We start from the raw sequence: 25,622 nt of genomic DNA on the forward strand, positions 1-25,622 counted from the left end.
TTAATATCTAAAATAAGGGTGGGTGGAAGGGCCCAAGGACAATTCCATATTGCACAACTTTTCTTTTCTGTTACTGCTGTGTGGCAATGTTTTATAACTGTGCTATAAAATGCTTGTGTTTGTGCTACTACTTTTTTGCTTAGTAACCAACCAGCTCACTGCATCCTTTAGCATAAACTGGATTAAAACAATATTGTGAGCTGTGAGAAGGTCAATATTGATTTGAAATGAACAAAAACATTACCAAATTATGTGATCATAGCAGTTTTTATACATTTTGGAAAGCAATACAGATCCAACACCAAAACATGGGAGGGCGGTTTTGGCAAAACCAAAACATGAAGTTAATAGACTTAGGGCGCTACCACGAATGAAACCACAATAGCTGTAATTGGAGGCAACCAAATTGGAGTACCTTATAAATTAGATTGAAAAGTATCCGTATCATTTAAAATATATCAGTTCTCTTTCAAATCCCAACATGCAATAAATATACATTAAAACATACTTATAGTAATGGTGTATCCAATATGGAAGTGAGATTCTGTAGTTCTTTAAATATATTCATCATTTTGAAATCTCACAAAAAATGAGGTCAGATAACTATTGCAGTCTCCAATATGGAAAAGAATAAAAATATGTATATAGTGCAGAGAGTATAACATAAAAACAATGTATTACAATAAACAGTCTTTATGAATAATAAGTATTAAAATATTGATCCAATGAAGTGAAATGTAGCAATATACAGTATCAGTAAAACTGGAACTGTACCATGTTTGGCTCCCAGTATGGAGCAATTGAGAGAGTATAGTTGGGAGGCCCAGAACAACTTCCCCTCCCCTGCAAGCAAATCACCAGTGCCTTAAAAGATAGGTATCCTTGACATAAATCAATGCAGTTTATTGAAACCAAATGCTTCCAATGCGATTTGAGTCCTAGAACTCCTCTCAGAGCTGAGGAAGTGTTTTAGAACTCAAAATGCATTGGCGATGTTTGGTTTCACTTACCTGCATTGATTTATGCTTGCAAGGAGGAAGGAAGGTGTCCAGGACCTCCCAACTATTCTCTCTTAATTGCTCCTTACTGAGTGCTGAACACGGTACAGTTCTATTTTTAATTATGTATTGCTGCAGTTTACTTAATTGGATCAATATTTTAATACTTATTATTCTTAAAGACTTTTTTATTGTAACAAATTTTAATATTTTTTCCATATTGGTGACTGCGAGTGACACCTGACCTCATTTTCATTATGTGACCTAATTTTCTATTTTCTACATTATTGTAATTTAATGCATTTTTATTGCATGTTGGTATTTTGAAGCAGAATGGACATATTTTAAATGATACAGAAATTATTCCACCTAATTTATCAGATACACCAATTTGATTGCCTCGTTACAGCTATTGTGATTTCATTTGTGGTACCACCCAAGATGTGTTCATTATGTATATTGGTGGCTGGGTTCCACTAGAATACATCTAGGCTGCTGTTACCAGGAGAACCATTGTATTTTCCAGCTTCATTTCATGTGTGAATTTATTACAGATCCAAAACCGAAATACAGGGGTTGGCACACATCTCTAGTTCATTTTCACGGAGCAATCACTGTCATAGAATTGAACCTTTCTTTACACCTGTAACATGTGAAATAGCTCATAAAATAGTTGGTAGTAAAAAAAATTGTTGTAATATTTTTACATATTGCAAAAATTTTTTAAAACATTTTGAAAGCTTTAAGCGTGTTTTATACTTAGAAAAAAAATATATCTAAAATGTCCCTGGAAGCAAACAAGTACTGTTAAAATTATCATTATATTACATTTTAGCTAACCAAATCATTTTTTTTTCATCTAAAGCCAATTGATTTTCTTTCCCCAGAGTTGTCAAAAATGTATTTTTTATTGGAGTCAGACACTTAATGCTTTGAAACTGGGATTTAAAAATCAAGCAGGCGTCAAAATGTTCACATGACCACAAGCTTTTCTGCATTCCACTGCTTCTTAGGCAGCTATTACTTCTAACAAAGAATAACAGGGGACTATTCCTACTGGTGTTCCAAAGGGAAGATCCTTTTTTTTTTCCAGCATTTCTCACACTGTATGTCAATCTTAAATAAAAATCCAACTTCTGGAGTAAACAAAAAAAAATAATCATTCACATCACAGTGATCACTTTTACCCCTAATTAAATGGTTTACCTAAAACACAGATTAAATAAATTGCAGAAATGTTCTGTATTTACTGTCAGCAATGATTTTCAATAAACATACTGTATATTAGTGATGAGCGGGTTCGGTTTCTCGGAAACCGACCCACCCGAACTTCAGCCTTTTTACACGGGTCCGAGGCAGGTTCAAACCTTCCCGCCTTGCTCGGCTAACCCGAGCGCGCCCGAACGTCATCATCCCGCTGTCGGATTCTCGCGAGATTCGGATTCTATATAAGCAGCCGCGCGTCGCCGCCATTTTCACACGTGCATTGAGATTGATAGGGAGAGGACGTGGCTGGCGTCCTCTCCGTTATAGTAGAAAAGACTGAGTGACTTAATTATAATTGTGGGGAGGATTGGGGACGGGGAACAGCTGTTAGGGAGTACAGTGCAGGGTTTTGATTATAATACCACCAGTGAGTTTAATCCGTTGTTTCTCTGCCTGAAAAAAAACGCTCCACCATATCTGTGCTCACTCGGTGTGCTGCACTGCGGCATGATATATCTGTGCTGAGTGCACTGCTCACACTGCCTAATTGTGGGGACTGGGGAGCAGTTATAGCAGGAGTACAGTGCACAGTTTTGCTGACAGTGACCACCAGTCCAGTATACGTTTGTCTGCCTGAAAAACACTCCTGTGGTGGCTTTTTTTTTCTTCATACTACTAGTTTAGCAGTCTGCTGACAGTGTCCACCAGGTCCGTTATTATTATACAGTATATTATATATATATATATATAGCAGTACGGTAGGCCACGGCTGTACCTACCTCTGTGTCGTCAGTGCACTCGTCGTCCATAAGTAATATAATACTATACTATCCATCCATCTACATTGTATACCTGTGGTGGCTTTTATTTCCTTCATACTAGTTTAGCAGTCTGATGACAGTGTCCACCAGGTCCGTTATTATTATTATACAGTATATTATATATATATATATAGCAGTACGGTAGGCCACGGCTGTACCTACCTCTGTGTCGTCAGTGCACTCGTCGTCCATAAGTAATATAATACTATACTATCAATCCATCTACATTGTATACCTGTGGTGGCTTTTTTTTTCTTCATACTAGTTTAGCAGTCTGCTGACAGTGTCCACCAGGTCCGTTATTATTATACAGTATATTATATATATATATAGCAGTACGGTAGGCCACGGCTGTACCTACCTCTGTGTCGTCAGTGCACTCGTCGTCCATAAGTAATATAATACTATACTATCCATCCATCTACATTGTATACCTGTGGTGGCTTTTTTTTTCTTCATACTAGTTTAGCAGTCTGCTGACAGTGTCCACCAGGTCCGTTATTATTATACAGTATATTATATATATATATATATATATATATATATAGCAGTACGGTAGGCCATGGCTGTACCTACCTCTGTGTCGACAGTGCACTCGTCGTCCATAAGTAATATAATACTATACTATCCATCCATCTACATTGTATACCTGTGGTGGCTTGTTTTTTCTTCATACTAGTTTAGCAGTCTGCTGACAGTGTCCACCAGGTCCGTTATTATTATACAGTATATTATATATATATATAGCAGTACGGTAGGCCACGGCTGTATCTACCTCTGTGTCGTCAGTGCACTCGTCCTCCATAAGTAATATAATGCTATACTATCCATCCATCTACATTGTATACCTGTGGTGGCTTTTTTTTTCTTCATACTAGTTTAGCAGTCTGCTGACAGTGTCCACCAGGTCCGTTATTATTATACAGTATATTATATATATATATATATATATTTATATAGCAGTACGGTAGGCCACGGCTGTACCTACCTCTGTGTCGTCAGTGCACTCGTCGTCCATAAGTAATATAATACTATACTATCCATCCTTCTACATTGTATACCTGTGGTGGCTTTTTTTTTCTTCATACTAGTTTAGCAGTCTGCTGACAGTGTCCACCAGGTCCGTTATTATTATACAGTATATTATATATATATAGCTGTACGGTAGGCCACGGCTGCACCTACCTCTGTGTCGTCAGTGCACTCCTCGTCCATAAGTAATATAATACTATACTATCCATCCATCTACATTGTATACCTGTGGTGGCTTTTTTTTTCTTCATACTAGTTTAGCAGTCTGCTGACAGTATCCACCAGGTCCGTTATTATTATACAGTATATTATATATATATATATATATATATATATATAGCAGTACGGTAGGCCACGGCTGTACCTACCTCTGTGTCGTCAGTGCACTCGTCGTCCATAAGTAATATAATACTATACTATCCATCCATCTACATTGTATACCTGTGGTGGCTTTTTTTTTCTTCATACTAGTTTAGCAGTCTGCTGACAGTGTCCACCAGGTCCGTTATTATTATACAGTATATTATATATATATATATAGCAGTACGGTAGGCCACGGCTGTACCTACCTCTGTGTCGTCAGTGCACTCGTCCTCCATAAGTAATATAATACTATACTATCCATCCATCTACATTGTATACCTGTGGTGGCTTTTTTTTTCATTATACTAGTTTAGCAGTCTACTGACAGTGTCCACCAGGTCCGTTATTATTATACAGTATATTATATATATATATAGCAGTACGGTAGGCCACGGCTGTACCTACCTCTGTGTCGTCAGTGCACTTGTCCTCCATAAGTAATATAATGCTATACTATCCATCCATCTACATTGTATACCTGTGGTGGCTTTTTTTTTCTTCATACTAGTTTAGCAGTCTGCTGACAGTGTCCACCAGGTCCGTTATTATTATTATACAGTATATTATATATATATATATATATATATATATATATAGCAGTACGGTAGGCCACGGCTGTACCTACCTCTGTGTCGTCAGTGCACTCATCCTCCATAAGTAATATAATACTATACTATCCATCCATCTACATTGTATACCTGTGGTGGCTTTTTTTTTCTTCATACTAGTTTAGCAGTCTGCTGACAGTGTCCACCAGGTCCGTTATTATTATACAGTATATTATATATATATATAGCAGTACGGTAGGCCACGGCTGTACCTACCTCTGTGTCGTCAGTGCACTCGTCCTCCATAAGTAATATAATACTATACTATCCATCCATCTACATTGTATACCTGTGGTGGCTTTTTTTTTTCTTCATACTAGTTTAGCAGTCTGCTGACAGTGTCCACCAGGTCCGTTATTATTATACAGTATATTATATATATATATATATATATATATAGCAGTACGGTAGGCCACGGCTGTACCTACCTCTGTGTCGTCAGTGCACTCGTCGTCCATAAGTAATATAATACTATACTATCCATCCATCTACATTGTATACCTGTGGTGGCTTTTTTTTTCTTCATACTAGTTTAGCAGTCTGCTGACAGTGTCCACCAGGTCCGTTATTATTATACAGTATATTATATATATATATATAGCAGTACGGTAAGCCACGGCTGTACCTACCTCTGTGTCGTCAGTGCACTCGTCGTCCATAAGTAATATAATACTATACTATCCATCCATCTACATTGTAAACCTGTGGTGGCTTTTAGTTGTGCGCATTAAAATATGGAGAACAAAAATGTGGAGGTAAAAAAAAATAGGGAAAGATCAAGATCCACTTCCACCTCGTGCTGAATCTGCTGCCACTAGTCATGGCCGAGACGATGAAATGCCAAGGCCGATGCCCAATGTCATAGTACAGAGCATGTAAAATCCAAAACACAAAAGTTCAGTAAAATGACCCAAAAATCAAAATTAAAAGCGTCTGAGGAGAAGCGTAAACTTGCCAATATGCAATTTACGACACGGAGTGGCAAGGAACGGCTGAGGCCCTGGCCTATGTTCATGGCTAGTGGTTCAGCTTCACATGAGGATGGAAGCACTCATCCTCTCGCTAGAAAAAAGAAAAGACTTAAGCTGGCAAAAGCACAGCAAAGAACTGTGCGTTCTTCGAAATCACAAATCCCCAAGGAGAGTCCAATTGTGTCGGTTGCGATGCCTGACCTTCCCAACACTGGACGGGAAGAGCTTGTGCCTTCCACCATTTGCACGCCCCCTGCAAGTGCTGGAAGGAGCACCCGCAGTCCAGTTCCTGATAGTCAAATTGAAGATGTCAGTGTTGAAGTACACCAGGATGAGGATATGGGTGTTGCTGGCGCTGGGGAGGAAATTGACAAGGAGGATTCTGATGGTGATGTGGTTTGTTTAAGTCAGGCACCCGGGAAGACACCTGTTGTCCGTGGGAGGAATATGGCCATTGACATGCCTGGTCAAAATACCAAAAAAATCAGCTCTTCAGTGTGGAATTATTTCAACAGAAATGCGGACAACTGGTGTCAAGACGTGTGTTGCCTTTGTCAAGCTGTAATAAGTAGGGGTAAGGACGTTAACCACCTCGGAACATCCTCCCTTATACGTCACCTGCAGCGCATTCATAATAAGTCAGTGACAAGTTCAAAAACTTTGGGCGACAGCGGAAGCAGTCCACTGACCAGTAAATCCCTTCCTCTTGTAACCAAGCTCCCGCAAATCACACCACCAACTCCCTCAGTGTCAATTTCCTCCTTACCCAGGAAAGCCAATAGTCCTGCAGGCCATGTCACTGGCAAGTCTGACGAGTCCTCTCCTGCCTGGGATTCCTCCGATGCATCCTTGCGTGTAACGCCTACTGCTGCTGGCGCTGCTGTTGTTGCTGCTGGGAGTCGATCGTCATCCCAGAGGGGAAGTCGGAAGACCACTTGTACTACTTCCAGTAAGCAATTGACTGTCCAACAGTCCTTTGCGAGGAAGATGAAATATCACAGCAGTCATCCTGTTGCAAAGCGGATAACTCAGGCCTTGACAACTATGTTGGTGTTAGACGTGCGTCCAGTATCCGCCGTTAGTTCACGGGGAACTAGAGAATTGCTTGAGGTAGTGTGCCCCTGTTACCAAATACCATCTAGGTTCCACTTCTCTAGGCAGGCGATACCGAAAATGTACACGGACGTCAGAAAAAGAGTCACCAGTGTCCTAAAAAATGCAGTTGTACCCAATGTCCACTTAACCACGGACATGTGGACAAGTGGAGCAGGGCAGACTCAGGACTATATGACTGTGACAGCCCACTGGGTAGATGTATTGCCTCCCGCTGCAAGAACAGCAGCGGCGGCACCAGTAGCAGCATCTCGCAAACGCCAACTCGTTCCTAGGCAGGCTACACTTTGTATCACCGCTTTCCAGAATACGCACACAGCTGAAAACCTCTTACGGCAACTGAGGAAGATCATCGCAGAATGGCTTACCCCAATTGGACTCTCCTGGGGATTTGTGGCATCGGACAACGCCAGCAATATTGTGCGTTCATTACATCTGGGCAAATTCCAGCACGTCCCATGAATTGCACATACCTTGAATTTAGTGGTGCAGAATTATTTAAAAAACGACAGGGGCGTGCAAGAGATGCTGTCGGTGGCCAGAAGAATTGCGGGCCACTTTCGGCGTACAGGCACCGCGTACAGAAGACTGGAGCACCACCAAAAACACCTGAACCTGCCCTGCCATCATCTGAAGCAAGAGGTGGTAACGAGGTGGAATTCAACCTTCTATATGCTTCAGAGGATGGAGGAGCAGCAAAAGGCCATTCAAGCCTATACATCTGCCCACGATATAGGCAAAGGAGGTGGAATGCACCTGTCTCAAGCGCAGTGGAGAATGATTTCAACGTTGTGCAAGGTTCTGCAACCTTTTGAACTTGCCACACGGGAAGTCAGTTCAGACACTGCCAGCCTGAGTCAGGTCATTCCCCTCATCAGGCTTTTGCAGAAGAAGCTGGAGGCATTGAAGGAGGAGCTAAAACAGAGCGATTCCGCTAGGCATGTGGGACTTGTGGATGGAGCCCTTCATTCGCTTAACCAGGATTCACGGGTGGTCAATCTGTTGAAATCAGAGCACTACATTTTGGCCACCGTGCTCGATCCTAGATTTAAAACCTATGTTGGATCTCTCTTTCCGGCAGACACAAGTCTGCAGAGGTTCAAAGACCTGCTGGTGAGAAAATTGTCAAGTCAAGCGGAACGCGGCCCGTCAACATCTCCTCCTTCACATTCTCCCACAACTGGAGGTGCGAGGAAAAGTCTACGAATTCCGAGCCCACCCACTGGCGGTGATGCAGGGCAGTCTGGAGCGACTGCTGATGCTGACATCTGGTCCGGACTGAAGGACCTGCCAACGATTACTGACATGTCGTCTACTGTCACTGCATATGATTCTCTCACCATTGAAAGAATGATGGAGGATTATATGAGTGACCGCATCCAAGTAGGCACGTCAGACAGTCCGTACTTATACTGGCAGGAAAAAGAGGCAATTTGGAGGCCCTTGCACAAACTGGCTTTATTCTACCTAAGTTGCCCTCCGTCCAGTGTGTACTCCGAAAGAGTGTTTAGTGCCGCCGCTCAACTTGTCAGCAATCGGCGTACGAGGTTACTTCCAGAAAATGTGGAGAAGATGATGTTCATTAAAATGAATTATAATCAATTCCTCCATGGAGACATTCACCAGCAGCAATTGCCTCCAGAAAGTACACGGGGACCTGAGATGGTGGATTCCAGTGGGGACGAATTAATAATCTGTGAGGAGGGGGATGTACACAGTGAAAGGGGTGAGGAATCGGACGATGAGGAGGAGGTGGACATCTTGCCTCTGTAGAGCCAGTTTGTGCAAGGAGAGATTGATTGCTTCTTTTTTTGGTGGGGGCCCAAACCAACCAGTCATTTCAGTCACAGTCGTGTGGCAGACCCTGTCGCTGAAATGATGGGTTCGTTAAAGTGTGCATGTCCTGTTTATACAACATAAGGGTGGGTGGGAGGGCCCAAGGACAATTCCATCTTGCACCTTTTTTTTCTTTCATTTTTATTTGCGTCATGTGCTGTTTGGGGAGTATTTTTTTGAAGGGCCATCCTGCGTGACACTGCAGTGCCACTCCTAGATGGGCCAGGTGTTTGTGTCGGCCACTTGTGTCGCTTAGCTTAGTCACACAGCGACCTTGGTGTGCCTCTTTTTTTCTTTGCGTCATGTGCTGTGTGGGAAATATTTTTTTCAAGTGCCATCCTGTCTGACACTGCAGTACCACTCCTAGATGGGCCAGGTGTTTGTGTCGGCCACTTGGGTCGCTTAGCTTAGTCACACAGCTACCTCGGTGCAAATTTTAGGACTAAAAATAATATTGTGAGGTGTGAGGTGTTCAGAATAGACTGAAAATGAGTGGAAATTATGGTTATTGAGGTTAGTAATACTATGGGATCAAAATGACCCCCAAATTCTATGATTTAAGCTGTTTTTTAGGGTTTTTTGAAAAAAACACCTGAATCCAAAACACACCCGAATCCGACAAAAAAATTTTGGTGAGGTTTTGCCAAAACGCGTTCGAACCCAAAACACAGCCGCGGAACCGAACCCAAAACCAAAACCTGAAAAATTTCCGGTGCACATCACTACTGTATATAACATGTTTTACTTGGATGAAGAGATGTTTATCATACTGTACCTCCCAACTTTCTAAAGTTGGAAGGAGGGACACTGGCGCTCGCCGAAGGCACAAGGCTGATTTTAAGGAGTGTGAGCTCATGGGTAGGGCCCCCCATTTTTGTCACTGTTGGGGGTTGGCCAAGCACTCTGTGAGCTGCTGGAATAGCCCCTGTCCCTCTCTCCTGCTGAATAGATATGCTGGGTTGGTTGGTGGGACAGTCACATAAAAACAGGACTGTCCCGCAAAAATTGGAACATTTGGGAGGTATGTGTTTATGTTCCTGGGAATGTTATAGGTGTGTTCAAACTGACATGCAGCCCTGCTGCTCCATAGCTTGAGATAACCACTTAACTGATGATTTATTTCGCCAAAAACCTCTCCGAAATTGTTTTTTTTCTCCTACACTACTTCATGGCTGCCCTTACTCTTTGTATCCCATTCCTAACTTTAGACTGGGAATTTTTACTCACTTAGGGACCACCTACTTTGGGTATATAGCCCTGCTCCTCCCCTTCCTCCACTAGTCTTTTTCCTGTCTCCTAGCTTGACAGGGTAATGGTGTTTTTTGCTACAGGATTTACCTCTATTTCCCAGTAATACGCCTCATTGCAGCCGTACTGGAAGAGGGTGGCTCCCTGGGGAAGGCTGTGTGTGCTTGGGGCAGTCACGTAAGTCCCCGCTGTCAGCTAAAGGTGTCCGCCCGCTCTGTAATGCTGCTGGTCCCTCTCCCTCCTGAACCGCTGCCTAGAGCCGTCTCCCCGGGTGCAGGTTTCCTCCGCTCGCTGCAGCGCCCCATGTCTCCGGCGGACCCGGAAGTAGCGGTGGCCGGAAGGGCAGCGCAGTGAAGGGGATGTATGGCTGGCGGGCGGAAGCACTGTGAGGAGAGGCAGCGTGCGGCGGCTGGCGGGCGGAAGTGCTGGAGCGGCCATCCTGGTTAGGCTGTGGGACGGTCTGCTCAGCGCCTCTGTCTCTATGGTTTTGTTTTAAAATAAATGCGCTGCACACCAGGAGTGATGAGAGACTCCTATGAGCTGGGCAGGATATATGTGCTTACCAGCAGGATGGAAAGAGAGCCTTCCCCCCAAAGCCTGTCAGTGTCCAAAAGAGGTAAGTCCTCATAGAGGGCATGTTTTCTAGATTTTTTGTTTTGTTTTCTATGTTTTACATTTTTATCTGGAAAGCTTGGTTAGTGTAGGTTTTTTCAATAGTATTTTTTGGTGTTATTTTGTAGTGTGTCTCCGCCTAAGAAGAGACTGTGTAAAAATAGGCAGTGTGCAGCCTGTGATAAAAAAATTTCCTCTACTGAGAATGTGAAGTTCTGTGAGGACTGTACACAGAGTAATATTCAGCAGGCTAATCAATCCAGACAGATAAAGGTGTTAAAGGACTGGATGAAGAGATCCTTTGTTACTAAGGAACAGCTGGCTGATTTGCGAGGGAATAAAAAATCTAGATCCCTGGCTAGTATTGATTCTCAGGATGAATCAGCCTCTGGTGATTGCAATTATGTTGATTATCAGGCTTCTAGTACGGAGTCAGAGGAGAAAGAGGAGGATAGAAAATTTAACTTGGAACTTGTGGGCAGTCTCTTAAGGAATATATTTAAGACCATGAATTATAAGCAGGCGGATAAAGGTGATGATGATGAGGATGTTCTGTTTGGGGACAAATCCAAAAAGAACAGGTGTTTTCCGGTTCACAAAGCATTGAAGTAGGTAGTGTCTAAAGAGTGGCAAAACATTGATAAGAGACTTGGCAATATTAAACGAGTTGATCGTATGTTCCCGATAGAGGATGAGCAAGTTGTGGGCTGGTGTGCAGTGCCTAAAGTCGATGCGGCAGTGGCAGAAATGGTGTCCAAAACTACTATCCTGTTAGAGGACGGGGCAGTCCTGAAGGATGACATGGATAAGCGTATGGAGAGTGTAATAAGGAAATTACACATGTCCTCAGTGGGGTCTTTAAAGTCTGGTGTGGCTGTTGCGTCTGTTTCAAGAGCATTGAGAGTTTGGGGATCAGTGTTGTCCACAGATGTGGGGGAAAAGATCTCAAGACAATATTTGCAAAGAAGTCTAGGGTTCATGCTTAAAGGCATAGAGTATTTGTGCGAAGCCTCTTTGGATATGCTGGATTTTGCAGCAAAGTCCATGGCGGCAGGTGTATTGGCCAGAAAGGCCCTGTGGCTTCGGTCGTGGTCAGCAGGTATGCATTCCAAAAACCGACTGGTGCCCTTACCGTACGAGGGTTCTCTATTATTTGGCAATAAGCTAGAGGCCATTATACAAAAGATGTAAGGAGGTAAATCAGCGAGGTTACCTCAAGACAGAAAAAATAGATTTCCATTTCCTTCCTCCAGACAGCAGTTAAGGAGGCAAGAAGTTATAGGCCAGGACGACCTTATACGGGAAGATATTCCTCAGGGATGAATAGGCAGCCCTTTTGTCAGGCTTACAGGAAAGGTGGACGAAGACAATGACTATTGCAGGGTCCCAGTATCCTTTCCAGTAGGAGCCAGACTCCAGAAGTTTGTCAGTCAGTGGCAGAGTTCAATTCGGGATACGTGGGTACTGGACGTGATATCTCAGGGATACCGGATAGGGTTCTCCGAGGTCCCAAGAAAGGACAAATTCGTAATCTCGGAAAGACCAACTGTGAGTCTGGAATTAAGAGCCCCGGAGGACAGTTTAGAAAAACTAATCAGGGCAAAAGCAGTAGAGACTGTCCCGCCTTCAGAAAGAAAGAGCGGGTTCTATTCCAGAATATTCCTGATAAAAAAGGCGTCTGGAGACTTCAGGACTATACTAGATCTCAGACAATTTAACAAATATATAAAAACAATAAAGTTTCGTATGGAGACGATGAAATCCATTCTGTCGGGTGTAAGGAAAGAGGATTTTTTAGCATCCATAGACCTAAAGGATGCTTATTTTCATGTACCAGTAAGCAGGCGGCACAGAAAGTACCTGAGGTTCTGCGTCATGGGCAAACATTTTCAGTTTACGTGCCTCCCTTGCAGTCTGAAGACGTATCCAGGGATATTTACCAAGGTCCTGTCGGCACTGGTGACCGTGATAAGAGGATGAAGAATAGCGATCTGGTCATATCTGGACGACCTACTAGTATGTGGAGAGTCAGTTCGGAAGGTAAAGGAAGCATTGGAGGTGACGCTGCAGATCCTACAAGAGCATGGCTGGTTAATAAACTGGGAAAAAAAGCCAGCTAGAACCAAGGCAAAAGATCCAGTTTCTCGGAGTACAGGTGGATACTATCAGTTATACGATAGGTATTTCAGAAGAAAGGTGCTCAAAAATTCGGGATCTGGCTTCTCTGCTAAAAGAGTGCAACAGCGTGACACTGCGCCAGGGGATGCGTCTTTTGGGGATGATGGCCTCCACCATAGACGTGGTCCCTTGGGCGAGATGGCGAATGAGGGATCTTCAGCTAGATATCCTAAGCTACTGTCGGAGACGTTATTCCCTGAATTATCGCATAAAGTTATGTCAAAAAGCAAGGCGCTCCCTAGACTGGTGGATGGAGACTGAACTGGTCGACAGAAAGACTGCTTTGTCAGATCGTCACTATCTTATTCTAATGACAGATGCAAGTGCAGTCGGATGGGGGGCGCACCTGTTACAGCAGAACTGCCAAGGCAGGTGGAACCGGGAAGAAGAAAGACTGTCTTCAAACCACAGAGAAATGAGAGCCGTGTGGAAAGCGATGAAGTATTTCCAGGAGCAATTTCAGGGGAGACATCTCAGGATATTTTCAGACAATGTAGCAGTGGTAGCCTATCTCAATCGGCAAGGTGGCACCAGAAGTCAGGTATTAATGGAAGAGGTGTCAAACATACTACGTTGGGCAGAGGGTCATTTCGAGTCCCTGTCAGCGCTACATGTTCCAGGAGTAAACAATTCTGTGGTGGATTTCCTCAGCAGACAAGAGGTGCTACCAGGACAATGGGAATTGAACAACAGTATTCAGGCAGATTGTACAGAAATTCGGCCAGCCTCAGGTAGATCTAATGGCCACGCACATCAATGCGAAAGTTCCTCTGTTCTTCTCCCGATATCGTCTCCCAGGATCAGGTGGAGTGGAAGTCTTTTCTCTCCCGTGGAGATTAAAGCTTGCATATGTTTTCCCTCCGTTTCCAATGATCGCACGTATTCTAAGAAAGATCAGGGAAGAAAGGGCACAGATCATAATGGTTCTCCCATATTGGCCGAAGAGAGTGTGGTTTCCCTCAGTACTGAGGATGGCAGTAGGAGAACCTTGGACGTTGCCGCTAGTAACGGATCTGTTACGGCAGGGTCCATTGCTGCACCCAAAATCTACAGCAACTTCATTTGACGGCATGGAAATTGGATGGCAATTATTGAAAAACAAAGGTTTATCTGAACAAGTCGTGAGTTTGCTGATTCAGTCGAGAAAAAAGTATCCTCTAAGGTCTATTATAGAGTCTGGAAGACTTTCATTTCTTGGTCTGGCTCAAGATTTAGCCCGCAGAAGGCAGGGACGTCTCAGGTCTTACAATTCTTGTTTGATGGCTTTGAAAAGGGGCTGGCAGTGTCCACTATCAAGGTCCAGATAGCAGCTCTGAGTGTCCTGTTGGAGCGAAGATTGTCCGACGAGGGCCTAGTGAAGAAGTTCTGTCAGGCAATTAAAAGGATAAGACCTCGGATTAGGTCGGTTCTCGCTCCATGTGATTTAAATTTTGTTTTGAATTCATTAATGTTGTCCCCGTTTTAACCGTTACAGGACGTCTCAATTAAATTTTTAACTTGGAGAGTAGTGTTTTTGGTAGCCATCACCTCAGCCAGAAGAGTTGGAGAGCTACAGGCTCTATGGTCCGAGGAGCCCTATCTCAATTTCTTTCCGGATAGACTTGTTCTAAGAGCTAATCCAGATTTTGAATCAGGACATTGTGTTACTATCATTCTACACGCATCCGCAGAATGAGGAGTAGAGAATGCATATTTTGGATCTAATAAGAGCAATCTCAGTCTACTTGGAGAGAGTTGAGGAGTTTCGTGAAGCAAAGCACCTGTTTGTGTTGTATTCAGGAGCAAGAAAGGGCGAGAAACCTACGAAACAAACCATTTTCAGATGGATTACGGAACTCCTGACGTTTTATTTACAAGCAGAATGGTCGTGAGGTTTCCCGAGGAGCTAAAGGCACACTCTACCAGGGCTGTGGCAGCTGCTTGGGCTAGGAAGGCACAGCTTTCGGCTAAAGATATATGTGCAGCAGCTACATGATCTTCCATACATACATTTTCTAGCCATTATGTGGTAGATGTTGTAGACGCCCACTTTGGAAAACGTATCTTTAAGGGGGCATTGAATTAAACGAGTTATGCTTTTCAGCATTAAGACAACGTCTCTTGTGTATTTATATTGCCCTCCCTATATTGAGCGTTGGTATATCCCAAGAGTAAGGGCTGCCATGAAGTAGTGTAGGAGAAAAAAGCAAATTATACTTACCGTTAATTTCATTTCTCCGAGATACTTCCTGGCAGCCAACAATATACCCTCCCTTGGTAAAGTCTTAATATAGCCTGTTCGCAGGAGACACTCAAAAGACTAGTGGAGGAAGGGGAGGAGCAGGGCTATAAACCCAAAGTGGGTGGTCCCTAAGTGAGTAAAAATTCCCTGTCTAAAGTTGATTATCCCAAATGATTTTAGTTAAAAAAAAGAAAAAAATATTTTTTCAAAATGTTTTTCAAACATCAAAACATTGATCGGGAACATTGCGACCATCAAAACATCTGGACCATTGTGGCTTTCATTTTGAAAACCGGGACAGCCTCCAGGTATACAGGGGGGGTCTGGCGGTGGCTTGGGAGGGTTAATTTACACTCCCCAGGGGCTGCCATTGTCTGCTGCTGCTGGAGGGAGGGGATCCTGCCGTGCTGACCAATCAGCAGTGATCGGCAGCACGGCAATCAGTAAGGGAGACTGCAGGGAGGCAGAGGAACCTTCCTGCCCCTCTGACAGCAGCAGCAGAGCAAAGTTTCTCTTCCCTGCCGCTGCTTACACTCTCTATCTGACTGGTCGCATCTTGTGCGACCAGGTCAGATAGAGCACTTGCAGGTATGGTCGCATCTGATGCGACTATGCCAGGCAAGTGGTTAAAGCAACAGAAACAGAACTGTAAAGAAACTACAATATGATAACTGCAAGATCTGTTCATATGGGATCCCGGCAGTCAGAATACCGATGCCAGATTCCCAACAATATTCGAAATGCTGACACGGCATCCTGAATAGGATCTCCAGCCTGGCGCTGGAATCCCGACAGCCAGAATCCCGAATGCTTTTCCACTTCCACGCCACAGAGGTAAGCCGTGGGGGTAGGGATTAAGTTTAGGCTGTGAGGGAAGGGTTAGTGTTAGGCCGCTCTTTGGGGGGGAGGGTTAGGTGTGGCATCTCCCAGGGAGGATTAGGGTTAGCCTGTGGAGGGAAGTGTTAGAGTGTGGCTGCGGGAAGGAGGGGTTAGGTTTAGGCGACATTGGGGAGTGTTAGGCAACGTGAAGGTTAGGGTTATGGGGGAAAGGTAAGAAAACTTACGACAGGATATGTACTGTGCACTGCTTGCAGTTCTATCTTTTGTGTCTTTGCTTGGTTGAACATTTATCCTCTATGGCCTCAAATAGCTGAGTGAATGACCCTTGTGCTCATTCTTTTCAATGTTCCATTTTAGCTGTATTGTGTTCCATTCAACCACAGTTATACAGAATGCAAATCAAGGACAAGGGGAGAACTTATGCAGACAAAGACACACTATTTCTCTATCGTCCTAGTGGATGCTGGGGTTCCTGAAAGGACCATGGGGAATAGCGGCTCCGCAGGAGACAGGGCACAAAAAGTAAAGCTTTAGGATCAGGTGGTGTGCACTGGCTCCTCCCCCTATGACCCTCCTCCAAGCCTCAGTTAGATTTTTGTGCCCGGCCGAGAATGGTGCAATCTAGGTGGCTCTCCTAAAGTTTAGCTTAGGTTTTTTATTTTACAGTGAGTCCTGCTGGCAACAGGATCACTGCAACGAGGGACTTAGGGGAGAAGAAGTGAACTCACCTGCGTGCAGGATGGATTGGCTTCTTTGGCTACTAGACATTAGCTCCAGAGGGACGATCACAGGTACAGCCTGGATGGTCACCGGAGCCTCGCCGCCGGCCCCCTTGCAGATGCTGAAACGAGAAGAGGTCCAGAATCGGCGGCAGAAGACTCCTCAGTCTTCTTAAGGTAGCGCACAGCACTGCAGCTGTGCGCCATTTCCTCTCAGCACACTTCACACGGCAGTCACTGAGGGTGCAGGGCGCTGGGAGGGGGGCGCCCTGGGAGGCAAATGAAAACCTTTTTTGGCTAAAAATACCTCACATATAGCCTCCGGGGGCTATATGGAGATATTTAACCCCTGCCAGAATCCATTAAAGAGCGGGAGACGAGGCCGCCGAAAAAGGGGCGGGGCCTATCTCCTCAGCACACAGCGCCATTTTCCCTCACAGAAAGGCTGGAGGGAAGGCTCCCAGGCTCTCCCCTGCACTGCACTACAGAAACAGGGTTAAAACAGAGAGGGGGGGCACTAATTTGGCGTTAGAAATATATAAAAGATGCTATAAGGGAAAACACTTATATAAGGTTGTCCCTATATAATTATAGCGTTTTTGGTGTGTGCTGGCAAACTCTCCCTCTGTCTCTCCAAAGGGCTAGTGGGTCCTGTCCTCTATCAGAGCATTCCCTGTGTGTGTGCTGTGTGTCGGTACGTGTGTGTCGACATGTATGAGGACGATGTTGGTGAGGAGGCGGAGCAATTGCCTGTAATGGTGATGTCACTCTCTAGGGACTCGACACCGGAATGGATGGCTTATTTAGGGAATTACATGATAATGTCAACACGCTGCAAGGTCGGTTGACGACATGAGACGGCCGACAAACAATTAGTACCGGTCCAGACGTCTCAGAAACACCGTCAGGGGTTTTAAAACGCCCGTTTACTTTAGTCGGTCGACACAGACACGGACACGGACACTGAATCCAGTGTCGACGGTGAATAAACAAACGTATTCCTTATTAGGGCCACACGTTAAGGGCAATGAAGGAGGTGTTACATATTTCTGATACTACAAGTACCACAAAAGAGGGTATTATGTGGGATGTGAAAAAACTACCGTAGTTTTTCCTGAATCAGATAAATTAAATGAAGTGTGTGATGATGCGTGGGTTCCCCCCGATAGAAAATTATGGGCGGTATACCCTTTCCCGCCAGAAGTTAGGGCGCGTTGGGAAACACCCCTTAGGGTGGATAAGGCGCTCACACGCTTATCAAAACAAGTGGCGGTACCGTCTATAGATAGGGCCGTCCTCAAGGAGCCAGCTGACAGGAGGCTGGAAAATATCATAAAAAGTATATACACACATACTGGTGTTATACTGCGACCAGCGATCGCCTCAGCCTGGATGTGCAGAGCTGGGGTAGCTTGGTCGGATTCCCTGACTAAAAATATTGATACCCTTGACAGGGACAGTATTTTATTGACTATAGAGCATTTAAAGGATGCATTTTCTATATATGCGAGATGCACAGAGGGATATTTGCACTCTGGCATCAAGAGTAAGTGCGATGTCCATATCTGCCAGAAGATGTTTATGGACACGACAGTGGTCAGGTGATGCACATTCCAAACGGCACAAAGGTGTATTGCCGTATAAAGGAAGAGGAGTTATTTGGGGTCGGTCCATCGGACCTGGTGGCCACGGCAACTGCTGGAAAATCCACCGTTTTTACCCTAAGTCACATCTCTGCAGAAAAAGACACCGTCTTTTCAGTCTCAGTCCTTTCGTCCCTATAAGAGTCATATCTGCCCAGGGATAGAGGAAAGGGAAGAAGACTGCAGCAGGCAGCCCATTCCCAGGAACAGAAGCGTTCCACCGCTTCTGCCAAGCTCTCAGCATGACGCTGGGACCGTACAGGACCCCTGGATCCTACATGTAGTATCCCAGGGGTACAGATTGGAATGTCGAGACGTTTCCCCTTCGCAGGCTCCTGAAGTCTGGTTTACCAAGGTCTCCCTCCGACAAGGAGGCAGTATGGGAAACAATTCACAAGCTGTATTCCCAGCAGGTGATAATCAAATTACCCCTCCTACAACAAGAAAAGGGGTATTATTCCACATTATATTGTGGTACTGAAGCCAGAAGGCTAGGTGAGACCTATTCTAAATCTAAAAAAATTTGAACACTTACAAAGGTTCAAATCAAGATGGAGTCACTCAGAGCAGTGATAACGAACCAGGAAGAAGGGGACTATATAGTGTCCCGAGACATCAGGGATGCTTACCTCCATGTCCAAAATTTGCCCTTCTCACTAAGGGTACCTCAGGTTCGTGGTACAGAACTGTCACTATCAGTTTCAGACGCTGCCGTTTGGATTGTCCACGGCACCCCGGGTCTTTACCAAGGTAATGGCCGAAATGATGATTCTTCTTCGAAGAAAAGGCGTCTTAAATTATCCCTTACTTGGACAATCTCCTGATAAGGGCAAAGTCCAGGGAACAGTTGGAGGTCGGAGTAGCACTATCTCGGATACTGCTACAACAGAACGGGTGGATTCTAAATATTCCAAAATCGCAGCTGATCCCGACGACAAGTCTGCTGTGCCTAGGGATGATTCTGGACACAGTCCAGAAAAAGGTGTTTTCTCCCGGAAGAGAAAGCCAGGGAGTTATCCGAGCTAGTCAGGAACCTCCTAAAATCAGTGCATCATTGCACAAGGGTCCTGGTAAAGATGGTGACTTCCTACGAAGCAATTCCATTCGGCAGATTTCACGCAAGAATTTTTCAGTGGGATCTGCTGGACAAATGGTCCGGATCGCATCTTCAGATGCATCAGCGGATAACCCTATATCCAAGGACAAGGGTGTCTCTCCTGTGGTGGTTACAGAGTGCTCATCTTCTAGAGGGCCGCAGATTCGGCATTCAGGATTGGATGCTGGTGACCACGGAGGCCAGCCCGAGAGGCTGGGGAGCAGTCACACAAGGAAAACATTTCCAGGGAGTGTGATCAAGTCTGGAGACTTTTCTCCACATAAATATACTGGAGCTAAGGGTAAATTTATAATACTCTAAGCTTAGCAAGACCTCTGCTTCAAGGTCAGCCGGTATTGATCCAGTGGGAAAAACATCACGGCAGTCGCCCACGTAAATAGACAGGGCGGCACAAGAAGCAGGAGGGCAATGGCAAAAACTGCAAGGACTTTTCGCTGGGCGGAAAATCATGTGATAGCACTGTCAGCAGTGTTTCATTCCGGGAATGGAAACTGGGAAGCAGACTTCCTCAGCAGGCACGACCTCCACCCGGCAGAATGGAAACTTCATCGGGAAGTTTTCCACATGATTGTAAACTGTTGGGAAATACCAAAGGTGGACATGATGGCGTCCCGTCTGAACAAAAAACGGGACAGGTATTGCGCCAGGTTAAGAGACCCTCAGGCAATAGCTGTGGACGTTCTGGTAACACCATGGATGTACCAGTCGGTGTATGTGTTCCATCCTCTGCTTCTCATACCTAAGGTACTGAGACTTATAAGACGTAGAGGAGTAAGAACTATACTCATGGCTCCGGATTGGCCAAGAAGGACTTGGTACCCGGAACTTCAAGAGATGCTCACAGAGGACTTATGGCCTCTGCCGCTAAGAAGGGACTTGTTTCAGCAAGTACCATGTCTGTTCCAAGACTTACCGCAGCTGCGTTTGACGGCATGGCGGTGGAACGCCGGATCCTAAGGGAAAAAGGCATTCCGGAAGAGGTCATTCCTACCCTGGTCAAAGCCAGAAAGGAGGTGACTGCACAACATTATCACCACATGTGGCAAAAATATGTTGCGTGGTGTGAGGCCAGAAAGGCCCCACGAAGAAATGTCAACTCGGTCGATTCCTGCATTTCCTGCAAACAGGAGTGTCTATGGGCCTCAAATTGGGGTCCACTAAGGTTCAAATTTCGGCCCTGTCGATTTTCTTCCAGAAAGAAGTGGCTTCAGTTCCTGAAGTCCAGAAGTTTGTCAAGGGAGTATTGCATATACAACCACCTTTTGTGCCTCCAGTGGCACTGTGGGATCTCAACGTAGTTCTGGGATTCCTCAAATCACATTGGTTTAAAACCAGTCAAATCTGTGGATTTGAAGCATCTCACATGAAAAGTGACCATGCTCTTGGCCCTGGCCTGGACCAGGCGAGTGTCAAATTGGTGGGTTTTTTCTCAAAAAAGCCCATATCTGGTTGTCCATTTGGACAGGGCAGAGCTGCGGACTCGTCCCCAGTTCTCTCCCTAAGGTGGTGTCAGTGTTTCACCTGGACCAGCTTATTTTGGTGCCTTGCGCCTACTAGGGACTTGGAGGACTCCAGGTTGCTAGATGTTGTCAGGGCCCTGTAAATATAGGTTCCAGGACGGCTGGAGTCAGGAAAACTGACTTGCTGTTATCCTGTATGCACCCAAAAAACTGGGTGCTCTTGCTTCTAAGCAGACTATTGCTAGTTGGATGTGTAATACAATTCAGCTTGCACATTCTGTGGCAGGCCTGCCACAGCCAAAATATGTAAATGCCCATTCCACAAGGAAGGTGGGCTTATCTTGGGCGGCTGCCCGAGGGGTCTCGGCTTTACAACTTTGCCGAGCGGCTATTTAGTCAGGGGCAAACACGTTGGTAAAATCCTACAAATTTGATACCCTGGCTAAGGAGGACCTGGAGTTCTCTCATTCGGTGCTGCAGAGTCATCCGCACTCTCCCGCCCGTTTGGGAGCTTTGGTATTATCCCCATGGTCCTTTCAGGAACCCCAGCATCCACTAGGACGATAGAGAAAATAAGAATTTACTTACCGATAATTCTATTTCTCGGAGTCCGTAGTGGATGCTGGGCGCCCATCCCAAGTGCGGATTATCTGCAATACTTGTACATAGTTACAAAAATCGGGTTATTATTGTTGTGAGCATCTTTTCAGAGGCTCCGCTGTTATCATACTGTTAACTGGGTTCAGATCACAGGTTGTACAGTGTGATTGGTGTGGCTGGTATGAGTCTTACCCGGGATTCAAAATCCTTCCTTATTGTGTACGCTCGTCCGGGCACAGTATCCTAACTGAGGCTTGGAGGAGGGTCATAGGGGGAGGAGCCAGTGCACACCACCTGATCCTAAAGCTTTACTTTTTGTGCCCTGTCTCCTGCGGAGCCGCTATTCCCCATGGTCCTTTCAGGAACCCCAGCATCTACTACGGACTCCGAGAAATAGAATTATCGGTAAGTAAATTCTTATTTTCAGATACTCTCAGATTTGAATAATAGTGTACTGTGAATACACAGACACACGCTTATTAATTAATTTATATTATGCCTTTCTCTAAAAGGACACATGGAGCTTTACAGAAATTATGAACATAAAACAGAGGTTTAAATATGTAGAAAATACGGAAGCCTTGAACAGAATACAGAGGTACAGGTACAGTACTTTGGGGCATCAGTTCCAAGGATTTTTCTTTCTATCCATCAAGGTACCAAGTGAGGCAGCCATATAGGGAGTACTACATACTGTTTGTTACACTGTGCTGAATAGGCAATGTCTGGAAGAGATGACACATAATAGGGGGGAGCTCAGTGCAATGCTCCTTGTTTATGTTCCTGAACAAAAATGCAACAAGTTCAACAACCAAGCAATGGAAGCAATTCTATGTGGATAGTAAGATTTCCAAAGGACACACAATCCTAGTCCCAAAATTAGAGAAGGTGACATTTTGACATTTAACAACATCAATACTCTTGTTAAGACCTAAGGAAATATGTATTAACCTCACCAAACTTAGATATGTAGAAATCCAATACTTAACAGACACCAATACAATATAATTCATAACAAATAATTGTGTTCAGTGTACTGTTGGGGACCATGGGTGTGAGCACATAATGAAAAAACAAGGAATGAAGTAAAGTGTTCACCAATCTAAAATAAAAACGTAAACTGCACAAACACCTATCAAGCAAATCAACTGCAAATAGTAAATGTGAACCCACATCCTGGGAAGAATTAGCTCCTATTTTAGAAGTACAAACATGGCTGGAGAGTAAATTAAGTCCATGCACAACAAACAAACTTGGATACTGAATAATCTGCCAGGATAAGGAACAGTATATTCAAGGACATTCAAAGTCAAGTGTAACACTGATGGCAAACTTGAACTCTGAAGAGCCAGACTTGTTACCAAGGGATATTCTCAAAAGTTTGTATAGAATTATGTTAAGACATTTGCTCCAGTAGTCAAGTAAATTAGCATAAGGCTTTGTTTACAGTGTTAGCTATAAAATATATGCAAGTGAGACACATTGATGTCAAAACAGCTTTCCTGCATGGTGAGTTGAAGAAGGATATTTACTGTACATGGGACAATCAGTCAGATTTAAGGATACTCAAAGGTCAGACCTAGAGGTATGCTTACAAAAACAATCAGCCAATAATCGATCTAGAAACACCAACATCGATACGGTATTCCCTGAAAAAAAATCCATATTTACAAAAAAATATCATGTATTATTATTATTATTTTGTTTTTAGGTTCATTTTTTTTTTGTTGATGTTGGTTGATTTTTAGGTATAAAGTCAGTCAGTTCCACTTAAAATCCACTGTACATAGACATAGAAATCGATCAAGCACTATCCAAAATTTCCTATTAGACAAAACATGCCACATGCAAGAAGCTACTGTGGTTCCTCTAATTCTGGTTTGTGAACATCTCTGATGGTGGGGTGCCTGCTGTTTGATTTAATGACAGATGCTATGGTGATTGTAGCTGCGATTGGACCAGCTAAGGATGTGCTTACCTAAAACAAAGATTAAATAAATTGCCGAAATGTCTCCAAAATAACATTGGTACCAATGCAAATTGTGAATTGACTAAGATTTTTTTATGTGAAAACACTCAAAATTGCACATCAAAGCACCAAATCAATGCACTTGTTTTTAACAAGCATATTGACATGTGAAAACTATTTCAATAAACCCAAAACCATAAAACATTCACCAAATCAGTTTTCCCTTTTTTAAAGGTGTATGCTTTAAATAAAATAATTGCATGATTACAGATTTTGGGGGTAATTCTGAGTTGATCGCAGCAGGAACTTTGTTAGCAGTTGGGCAAAACCATGTGCACTGCAGGGGAGGCAGATAGAACATGTGCAGAGAAAGATCGATTTGGGTGTGGTGAGTTTAATCTGCAATCTAAATTGCAGTGTAAAAATAAAGCAGCCAGTATTTACCCTGCACAGAAACAAAATAACCCACCCAAATCTAACTCTCTCTGCAAATGTTATATCTACCCCCCCTGCAGTGCACATGGTTTTGTCCAACTGCTAAAAAATTTCCTGCTGCGATCAACTTGGAATTACCCCCTTTATGCTGCAATTGAAAGGCAAAGAAACATAAAAATCAGGTTGTTTACATGATTTATTTTGTCAGCACCAGCATATAAAAGAAAAACCTGAAATAGGCCACAGTCACAAATGCCAATAACTGTGTTTTTTTTACAGCATAAAAATATAAAAATTATAAAAAATATCTGTTTAATTATATCAATACAAAAAAAGCTTATTTTCCAGCGCATAGTAGGAATTTGTTTTTAGCATAACAATATAACAATTTTTTTAAGCACAAACTTTTAACCATACAAATACAACTGGAGAACATATCTTTATGTGAACATGTCTGTTCTGTTCAGATGGCTGGCTAGGGGAGGATGAAGGGCGGCCCTGGCATTGGTGCACGTGAGCATCGCGGGAGGCGCACCACCACAATGTACGGGGGCATGCCACGAGTCAAGGGGGCGTGGACTCATGGCACCCCCCCATTTCTATGGCGATGCTTGTAGAGAGCAGGAGCATGGAATCGAGACACGCCCCCATTTCCATGGAGACTGGGGGAGGGGGCGGCTAAACCAGAGAGCCAGAGGCTGCACTGCGCGCAGCCTTCCCAGCTCTCTGTGGGACCGGACCGGCACACCTGCCCATCGGCCCCTTCTGGCATGTTGCAGTAGTGCCAAATGGACAGTCCGGCCCTGGGTGGCAAGGACTAGCAATACCACCTCTAGTGCTGGATCCACGCCTGAGTGGAATTGGTGCCAGTGAGGAGTTTACACTGCTGCTGCTGCTGCTGCTACTTGATGTCTCAGGGAGGTGATTAACAATTGGTTATCCCAATGACATCATGTTTTGGTTGATGCTCCTAAGCATTATTTTGCTTTTAGAACATTGTTAAAAAAAATCCTGAAAGCTAATGTTTGCATTTGATTGTGTCTTCAATTCTTGTCAAAATGCCAATTTTAGCAGTTACATTTGTACTGATAATACTCACATTTTCATTTAACAGCAAAAAACAACAACTTTCATTAATACTAGAAAGGTTGTTGTCACACTTTTGCAAATGCCTTGTAGTGTGTGCCAAGTGTCAAATCTGTGTGTCTATTGTTGCCCCATGATGGTCATGACATGCTGTCATGGGGGAGAGGAAGGTAGAGACAACATCTTATAAGCATGTGTTGGTGGCTCTTATAAGTCTGGGCTGGGTGGACTTGGTGTTTGCGACCATTGTGGTGTGACTGGACCATGTGTAATGTAAAGGTTCCATCTTCTTGTGTTTCCTCAAGAAGTCCAAGTGGCTCATATATTGGGGGTGGAGGCTCTTGAATCTCTGGGCCTAAAGGCCCAGTAATAGGTCAGTATTAGTGAATATAGGAAATACAAGACTACACAGAAAAGAATGACCAAATGTGTCGGTATACCAGTCCAATGTGCAGATGTTTGGTTTTGTGCATCAAATGTAAACAGGATGATGTTTAATACTCCAAAAGTCAGACATTTGTGGAGTTGACCATTGCAAACATGTAA

The sequence above is a fragment of the Pseudophryne corroboree genome, chromosome 8, assembly GCF_028390025.1.
Source record: "Pseudophryne corroboree isolate aPseCor3 chromosome 8, aPseCor3.hap2, whole genome shotgun sequence".
NCBI classification, from domain to species: domain Eukaryota; kingdom Metazoa; phylum Chordata; class Amphibia; order Anura; family Myobatrachidae; genus Pseudophryne; species Pseudophryne corroboree.